The sequence below is a fragment of the Topomyia yanbarensis genome, chromosome 2, assembly GCF_030247195.1.
Source record: "Topomyia yanbarensis strain Yona2022 chromosome 2, ASM3024719v1, whole genome shotgun sequence".
NCBI lineage: Eukaryota > Metazoa > Arthropoda > Insecta > Diptera > Culicidae > Topomyia > Topomyia yanbarensis.
The window spans coordinates 269,616,850-269,627,390 of record NC_080671.1 but is presented as its reverse complement, the minus strand read 5'-3'; positions in this window follow the sequence as shown (position 1 = coordinate 269,627,390).

The following is a 10,541-nucleotide window of genomic DNA, read 5'->3' as shown; positions in this document are numbered from 1 at the left end:
TTAAAAAACACAGCGCAGTGATCTGCTTCGCCAGCCGTTCAACAGGGCACTGAGCGTATCTGGCCAAGTCCGTTCTTTAAATAGTCGATGATGACGTCATTCATAGAAGCGTTGTGCGCTAGGTACACCAATCTGTCGTACAGGGCTTGGAAGCGCTATCTTCTGTGTGTTAAGAGCGCGATATTTTGACAAGGTTGTATATTATTTAATTTTTTAATGCTATGATATCAAAAATCTTTGGGTTTATCTATTGGAATCTATTCTTAGATGAATTTCGGGGCGATTTGTGCAAAAAAAAAATGAAAAATTTATCGTTAGATGGCTGAACTATATGCGTTTAAAATTGGACTTTTCGTTACATACCATTTTTGTAGAATTTGCAGAGTGCACCCCCATATCGAAAACAAAGACGTAGTCCTACGTCAAAACAAGTGAAGATGACTATATAAAATATGACGAACTCATAGAATTTCCATACCGGCGAGCTCGAATAATCAAATCTGTTGCAACTGATATACAACAACATCCTCCAATTGACCAATCGAGGGTACCCTGCACATCATCCAGCAACAAGAGATTACCTTCCAAGATTGGCGTAAACGCTGCTACTCCCGAAGCCATACACAATGTCCCCTGCTATTTCTCCTGCACTGAGCTACATTTCCTATTCCAGTGGCCTGTGTTTGCAAAAATGTCCGTTCAGCAGCGTCGTGAATTGGTATCTCAACGGAAGCTCTGCTGGATTTGTTTCCGATCCTACCATCAAGCCAGCAGCTCCAAATATTCCTGTCGTACATGCCGCGAAAAGCACCATACACTTCTGCATGTAAGCTCTTCAACCCAGAAAAGCTCCTCCAGCCCAGCTGTAATAGCGCCAACCCAAGAGCCTTCTCCGTTAGCCACATCCCCGATCGCTCAGCCGGGCCCCATAAGGGCTGAAGTCAGCGTACCAGCTCTCTCGCATTCCGCAACAGTATTGTTAGAAACCGTTGCAGTTCACGTCGTCGACAATCAAGGCAAAGAGTTTCAAGCCAGGGCCCTATTGGACTCAGCATCAATGTCGAATTTCATGTCGAAAGAATTCGCCAGGTTACTTTCCAACCCCCAGGAAATTATTGATGTTGCTGTCGCTGAAATCGGCCAGTCACAAAGGAAACTAAATCGCATCGTTACTGCCACCGTAAAATCTCGCACAAACCGTTTCTCCACAAAGATGAAATTTCTCCTCATTGATGATCCAACTGCAGATTTGCCGACAATGCCCATTGACCACCGCTTTTGGAACTTGCCAAATGTTCCTCTCGCTGATCCCAAGTTTCATGTTCCTGGCAGAATTGACCTTATCATTGGAGGAGAAACCTATTGGATGTTGCACACTGGTAAAAAGGTCCTGCTTGGCCCCGATCAACTCTTTATGGTCGAAAACCGGTTTGGGTGGACGATGTCTGGTACTGTTATTCCGGAATCTACCTCGCCACCAGTTTGCAGTGTATCGACGCAAATCGATCGCCTTGAAGCTGCTATCCAGAAGTTTTGGGAACTGGAGACCCTGTCCTCCGGTCCTGCCCACTCACCAGAAGAAAAGAGCTTCGAAGAGATATATGCCACTACCACCACTCAAGAATCATCAGGAAGGTACAGTGTCCGCTTACCCAAAAGTGAAAATACAGATGTTGTCCTTGGTGAACCGTGGTCGATCGCCGAACAAAGATTTTTCAGTCTAGAACGTCGTTTAAGCAAAGAACCTGAGGTCTACGACGCTTACCGATGATTTATGAAGGAATATGAGGACCTAGGCCACATGCGGAGGCTTTCTGATCCGATCGACAATGCAGAACTGCACTGTTTCCTGCCTCACCCGGTCTTTAAATCATCCAGTACAACGACAAAGACGATGGTTGTTTTTGATGCATCGAGCAAGACAACATCCGGATATTCATTAAACGATATGTTAAGAGTCGGCCCAGTCGTGCAGTAGGACCTGCTTTCCTTGATAATGCGGTTTCGCACACGAGCAATAGCGTTAGCGTCCGATATTCAGAAAATGTACCGCCAGATTATTGTACACCCTGAAGATCAAAAACTCCAGAGAATTTTGTGGCGATCTAGTCCGGACGAGCCATTATCCTCCTTTCAACTTCAAACTGTCACCTACGGAAGAGCTTCACTTCCATACCTGGAAACCAAAACAATCCAGCAAGTGGCCACCGTCGCCAGAGATTCGTTTCCCGTCGCTGCAGATGCAATTGCCGATGACTTTTATGTAGACGATTTCCTGTCTGGAGCTGATGACATTCCATCTGCCAGCCAACTTCGTCGAGATGTTACAAACATTTTTGGAACCGCTGGCTTCGCATTGAAAAAGTGGGCTTCAAATGCTCCAGAAATGCTCAAAGAAATGCCAGTAGAAGATCGAGGAGTCCAACCTGTATGCGAGTTACAAGACGAACGAGCTATATATACGCTTGGGCTTATATGGGAGCCAGCTTCCGACACGCTAGGGTTTAAGGTACAACTTCCATTGCCCGCTGTCAATCTAACTAAAAGAAATGTTATGTCGTACATCGCAAAAAATTTTGACCCGCTCGGACTCGTTGGGCCCACAATTTCTAAAACCATGCTTTTTATGCTGCGCCTGTGGGCACTGAAAGATTCCAACAACCATCGTTTAGGGTGGGACCAACCATTACCAGCAAGGATCCAGGAGGAGTGGAAGGGATTTCACAATACCATCGACCTACTTCGTCAAGTCCTCGAGTGCCTCGATTCGTCGCACGTACTGATGTGCCTATTATCCAGCTGCATTTCTTCGCAGATGCTTCAAAAAAGGCGTACGGGGCATACTGCTCTGTTCGTGCGGAGAATTCGTCACTTGCATCCAAATCCAAGGTTGCGCCGTTGTCGATCACAACCTCTATCGCTAGACTAGAACTTTGTGCAGCTCGTCTTTCGGTTCAACTATACAAGAAAGTAAAACTATACAAGCATTAAAAACGGCCGTTCACTGCTGTTTTCTGGATGGATTCCACTACAGTCCTGCACTGGTTAAATTCATCACCTAGTTTCGTGGCCAACCGCGTATTCCAGATCCAGCATCGGTAGCTTGCAACTGGAGCCATGTTCCAGGTAATGACAACCCAGTGGATCATATTTCCCGTGGTTTAACGCCAGACGAGATTATCAACTCATTACATTGGTGGTATGGACCGCCGTGGCTGTCGTCGTTTCCACATACGTGGCCTAGTACTCTGTCATATATATATATATATATATATATATATATATATATATATATATATATATATATATATATATATATATATATATATATATATATATATATATATATATATATATATATATATATATATATATATATATATATATATATATATATATATATATATATATATATATATATATATATATATATATATATATATATATATATATATGTATATATAGGGTGTTTGGTTCATGGTTAAGAATCTCTCGGGGGTGATAGACTGCCATATTTGGAGAAAAAAAATTGTTCTACATATACCATCAAATCTCAACCGTTACAGAGTTATTGAACTTTTTGTGTAAAAAACTTATAAGTATACTTTGTATTTTAAATGTTTCAGTTCCATTCGAAAGGTGAGAAAATTTCCTATTGAATGGTGTTCTCATATCTTTTAAGTAATTAGTTTTAATTACCTCTTAGCTGTAAAGTAGTTAAAAGTTAGTGTTTGTGAAGAGGTTTTCTCGAAATAATGAAGTATGATTATAGCAATATCCATTATCCAAAAGTTGGGTTTTAGGACGATTCATAATTTGTTCTTGGACGTCATATTTCTATCTCTTCTCATTTCTTTGTAATTTCATTACTATACTTTTCCTGTAATCGACTTGCAAGTGCTTAAAAGACTCTAATCTAAAAAATATGCTTTATATCGTTATTTACAAGATTTCATTGGAAAGCTGAGAAAATGTCCTATCAGTGTATGTACAAATATATTTTAAATAAGAGTACGAAATGATTTTTTACTAACGAAATAACTCAAAATTTGTGTTTTTTGGAGTTTTTTAATTATTCTAATTATTAATCAATAAAATTTATCGTTACTATTGTTCATTTGATGCCCCTTAATGTTCTCTATAACTTTTTATTAGACACTTTGTCTATATCTTTTCATTTTGCTGCTATTTAATAGTTAACACAGCATGAGCTCGCCACAAATGTAGTGGGTTCGAAATCGTTATTTTTGCATATGAAACGATGTGATAAAAACGATTTTGCGTCGAAACCAAAAGAGATAATTAAATGGAGTCAAAGAAAGACCTGTAGAACTTGCTGAGATGCATTATTTCCATGATAATAATGGTGATGTCTATTATTTACTATTCTAACCAAAATGCTAATAATAGCACTAACTTTAAACTAATTAACTTTTAAAAGAATACAAAATTCACTTACCAAAACCTATTTTAATCCACCTAGCGGTGCAATTGTGCCTTTCTCAATCATGAATCACGAGAATGTGTGCGTTGTTTATATTCATTAAAAGCTTTTAAATGCATATATTACATTTTATTATTATACATCACACGACAACTATATACAGGAAAATAAATCATTATTCGAGATCTAAAATTTTGAAAAAGAAAAAACAGCCACGGTAATATTGAACTGAAAAACCTATTTTAATCCACCTAGCGGTGCAATTGTGCCCTTCTCAATCATGAATCACGAGAATGTGTGCGTTGTTTATATTCATTAAAAGCTTTTAAATGCATATATTACATTTTATTATTATACATCACATGACAACTATATACAGGAAAATAAATCATTATTCGAGATCTAAAATTTTGAAAAAGAAAAAACAGCCACGGTAATATTGAACTGAAAAAACCTGTTTTAATCCACCTAGCGGTGCAATTGTGCCTTTCTCATTTCTCTAAACTATGGCACGGAGGCTTTTTATGTTCAACATAATTGTGGAAATGTCCATTACATTCTTAGTACACTTTGCACTTATACACAATGGCATGCCAGCCACGAACTTGATGAGCTACGTGTCGACGGTGAAACACTTGAAACAAAAAAATATCATACTCCATTAGCATAATCAGCATTAGATCAATGTTATCTGCTTGCAAACTCATTTTGTCATGCGGGGATGGGTATGTGAGGAGGGCGAGAGTCCCATGAACGAACGACTCCCCAGCTTAAATTGGTATGCTTTGTAATATAGTGGTGGTTTAAAGATGATGGGGTTGAAAGGGAGGGCCCCTGTTAAAATCCAGAAACCTTATGCGAGTCGAAAAAAAAACACACATACATACACACATACACACACATACAGACTTTTTCCGATCTCGACGAACTGAGTCGAATGGGATATGACACTCGGCCCTCCGGGCCGGGATTAGGTTGACGTTTTTCAGAGTGATTGCATAACCTTTCTATATGAGAAAGGCAAAAATGTGCAAAATCCAAAAAAGTGAATCTTCGTCAATTTTTTTTCGTGTTTGCATCAAATCTCGACGTTTTATGCACCTTGAATACATTTAGCATCAAAAATAAAAATTCTATTTTGAATTTTTCCTATAGTTTTTAAAAGAAATTTCTGTGTGGCCGCACTCTGAAACCCGTAATTCCGGAACCAGAATTCCGATCGATCCAAAATTCAATAGCAGCCGATGGGAAGGTTGCACCTTTCATTTGAGACTAAGTTTGGGCAAATCGGTTCAGCCATCCCTGAGAAAAATTAGTGACATTATTTGACACATACGCACATACACACACACACACATACACACACACATACACACACATACATACACACATACAGACTTTTTCCGATCTCGACGAACTGAGTCGAATGGGATATGACACTCGGCCCTCCGGGCCGGGATTAGGTTGACGTTTTTCAGAGTGATTGCATAACCTTTCTATATGAGAAAGGCAAAAATGTGCAAAATCCAAAAAAGTGAATCTTCGTCAATTTTTTTTCGAGTTTGCATCAAATCTCGACGTTTTATGCACCTTGAATACATTTAGCATCAAAAATAAAAATTCTATTTTGAATTTTTCCTATAGTTTTTATGAGAAATTTCTGTGTGGCCGCACTCTGAAACCCGTAATTCCGGAACCAGAATTCCGATCGATCCAAAATTCAATAGCAGCCGATGGGAAGGTTGCACCTTTCATTTGAGACTAAGTTTGGGCAAATCGGTCCAGCCATCTCTGAGAAAAATGAGTGACATTATTTGACACATACGCACATACATACACACACACATACACACACATACACACACATACATACACACATACACACACACATACAGACTTTTTCCGATCTCGACGAACTGAGTCGAATGGGATATGACACTCGGCCCTCCGGGCCGGGATTAGGTTGACGTTTTTCAGAGTGATTGCATAACCTTTCTATATGAGAAAGGCAAAAATGTGCAAAATCCAAAAAAGTGAATCTTCGTCAATTTTTTTTTCGTGTTTGCATCAAATCTCGACGTTTTATGCACCTTGAATACATTTAGCATCAAAAATAAAAATTCTATTTTTAATTTTTCCTATAGTTTTTATGAGAAATTTCTGTGTGGCCGCACTCTGAAACCCGTAATTCCGGAACCAGAATTCCGATCGATCCAAAATTCAATAGCAGCCGATGGGAAGGTTGCACCTTTCATTTGAGACTAAGTTTGGGCAAATCGGTCCAGCCATCTCTGAGAAAAATGAGTGACATTATTTGACACATACGCACATACATACACACACACATACACACACACATACACACACATACATACACACATACACACACACATACAGACTTTTTCCGATCTCGACGAACTGAGTCGAATGGGATATGACACTTGGCCCTCCGGGCCGGGATTAGGTTGACGTTTTTCAGAGTGATTGCATAACCTTTCTATATGAGAAAGGCAAAAATGTGCAAAATCCAAAAAAGTGAATCTTCGTCAATTTTTTTTCGTGTTTGCATCAAATCTCGACGTTTTATGCACCTTGAATACATTTAGCATCAAAAATAAAAATTCTATTTTTAATTTTTCCTATAGTTTTTATGAGAAATTTCTGTGTGGCCGCACTCTGAAACCCGTAATTCCGGAACCAGAATTCCGATCGATCCAAAATTCAATAGCAGCCGATGGGAAGGTTGCACCTTTCATTTAAGACTAAGTTTGGGCAAATCGGTCCAGCCATCTCTGAGAAAAATGAGTGACATTATTTGACACATACGCACATACATACACACACACACATACACACACACATACACACACATACATACACACATACACACACATACAGACTTTTTCCGATCTCGACGAACTGAGTCGAATGGGATATGACACTCGGCCCTCCGGGCCGGGATTAGGTTGACGTTTTTCAGAGTGATTGCATAACCTTTCTATATGAGAAAGGCAAAAAGGAATTAATACATTTTTCACTGTAAAATTTTCCTGGCTTTCGAATAAAAAGAAAAAAACCTGTTTTAATCCACCTAGCGGTGCAGTTGTGCCTTTCTCATTTCTCTAAACTATAGCACGGAGGCTTTTTATGTTCAACATAGTTGTGGAAATGTCCATTACATTCTTAATACACTTTGCATTTATACACAATAGCTTGCCAGCCACGAACTTGATGAGCTACGTGTCGACGGTGAAACACTTGAAACAAAAAATATCGTGCTTCATTAGCCTAATCAGTATTAGATCAATGTTATCTGCTTGCTAACTCATTTTGTCATGCGGGCGTGGGTATGTGAGGTGGGCGAAAGTTCCATGAACGAACGACTCCCCAGCTTAAATTGGTTTGCTTTGTGATATAGTGATGGCTTAAAGATGATGGGGTTGATGGGGAGGGGTATGAGGGCTGAGGGGTGATTTAAGGAGATTTGTAAGAGAGGGGAGTGAACGGTAGAGGGGGCGGGGGGTGTAACCCCTCTCCTTAAACCATCAACTGCGCCCCTGTTAAAATCCAGAAAACTTTTCAGAGTCAAAAAAAATTAGGATTAGGTTGACGTTTTTCAGAGTGATTGCATAACCTTTCTATATGAGAAAGGCAAAAATGTGCCAAAATCCAAAAAAGTGAATAGTCGTCAAATTTTTTTTCGAGTTTGCATCAAAACTCGACGTTTCATGCACCTTGAAGACATTTAGCATCAAAAATAAAAATTCTATTTTTAATTTTTCCTATAGATTAGATGAGAAATTTCTGTGTAGCCGCACTCTTAAACCCGTAATTCCGGAACCAGAATTCCGATCGATCCAAAATTCAATAGCAGCCGATGGGAAGGTTGCACCTTTCATTTGAGACTAAGTTTGGGCAAATCGGTCCAGCCATCTTTGAGAAAAATGAGTGACATTATTTGACACATACGCACATACATACACACACACATACACACACATACACACACACATACACACACATACACACACACATACATACACACATACAGACTTTTTCCGATCTCGACGAACTGAGTCGAATGGGATATGACACTCGGCCCTCCGGGCCGGGATTAGGTTGACGTTTTTCAGAGTGATTGCATAACCTTTCTATATGAGAAAGGCAAAAATGTGCCAAAATCCAAAAAAGTGAATAGTCGTCAAATTTTTTTTCGAGTTTGCATCAAAACTCGACGTTTCATGCACCTTGAAGACATTTAGCATCAAAAATAAAAATTCTATTTTTAATTTTTCCTATAGATTAGATGAGAAATTTCTGTGTGGCCGCACTCTTAAACCCGTAATTCCGGAACCAGAATTCCGATCGATCCAAAATTCAATAGCAGCCGATGGGAAGGTTGCACCTTTCATTTGAGACTAAGTTTGGGCAAATCGGTCCAGCCATCTCTGAGAAAAATGAGTGACATTATTTGACACATACGCACATACATACACACACATACACACACATACATATACACATACACACACACATACAGACTTTTTCCGATCTCGACGAACTGAGTCGAATGGGATATGACACTCGGCCCTCCGGGCCGGGATTAGGTTGACGTTTTTCAGAGTGATTGCATAACCTTTCTATATGAGAAAGGCAAAAATGTGCCAAAATCCAAAAAAGTGAATAGTCGTCAAATTTTTTTTCGAGTTTGCATCAAAACTCGACGTTTCATGCACCTTGAAGACATTTAGCATCAAAAATAAAAATTCTATTTTTAATTTTTCCTATAGATTAGATGAGAAATTTCTGTGTGGCCGCACTCTTAAACCCGTAATTCCGGAACCAGAATTCCGATCGATCCAAAATTCAATAGCAGCCGATGGGAAGGTTGCACCTTTCATTTGAGACTAAGTTTGGGCAAATCGGTTCAGCCATCTCTGAGAAAAATGAGTGACATTATTTGACACATACGCACATACATACACACACATACACACATACACACACACATACACACATACATACACACATACACACACACATACAGACTTTTTCCGATCTCGACGAACTGAGTCGAATGGGATATGACACTCGGCCCTCCGGGCCGGGATTAGGTTGAGGTTTTTCAGAGTGATTGCATAACCTTTCTATATGAGAAAGGCAAAAAATGTGCCAAAATCCAAAAAAGTGAATAGTCGTCAAATTTTTTTTCGAGTTTGCATCAAAACTCGACGTTTCATGCACCTTGAAGACATTTAGCATCAAAAATAAAAATTCTATTTTTAATTTTTCCTATAGATTAGATGAGAAATTTCTGTGTGGCCGCACTCTTAAACCCGTAATTCTGGAACCAGAATTCCGATCGATCCAAAATTCAATAGCAGCCGATGGGAAGGTTGCACCTTTCATTTGAGACTACGTTTGGACAAATCGGTCCAGCCATCTCTGAGAAAAATGAGTGACATTATTTGACACATACGCACATACATACACACACACATACACACACACATACACACATACATACACACATACACACACACACACATACAGACTTTTTCCGATCTCGACGAACTGAGTCGAATGGGATATGACACTCGGCCCTCCGGGCCGGGATTAGGTTGACGTTTTTCAGAGTGATTGCATAACCTTTCTATATGAGAAAGGCAAAAATGTGCCAAAATCCAAAAAAGTGAATAGTCGTCAAATTTTTTTTCGAGTTTGCATCAAAACTCGACGTTTCATGCACCTTGAAGACATTTAGCATCAAAAATAAAAATTCTATTTTTAATTTTTCCTATAGATTAGATGAGAAATTTCTGTGTGGCCGCACTCTTAAACCCGTAATTCCGGAACCAGAATTCCGATCGATCCAAAATTCAATAGCAGCCGATGGGAAGGTTACACCTTTCATTTGAGACTAGGTTTGGGCAAATCGGTCCAGCCATCTCTGAGAAAAATGAGTGACATTATTTGACACATACGCACAAACATACACACACACACATACACACACATACACACACATACATACACACATACACACACATACATACACACATACACACACACACACACACATACAGACTTTTTCCGA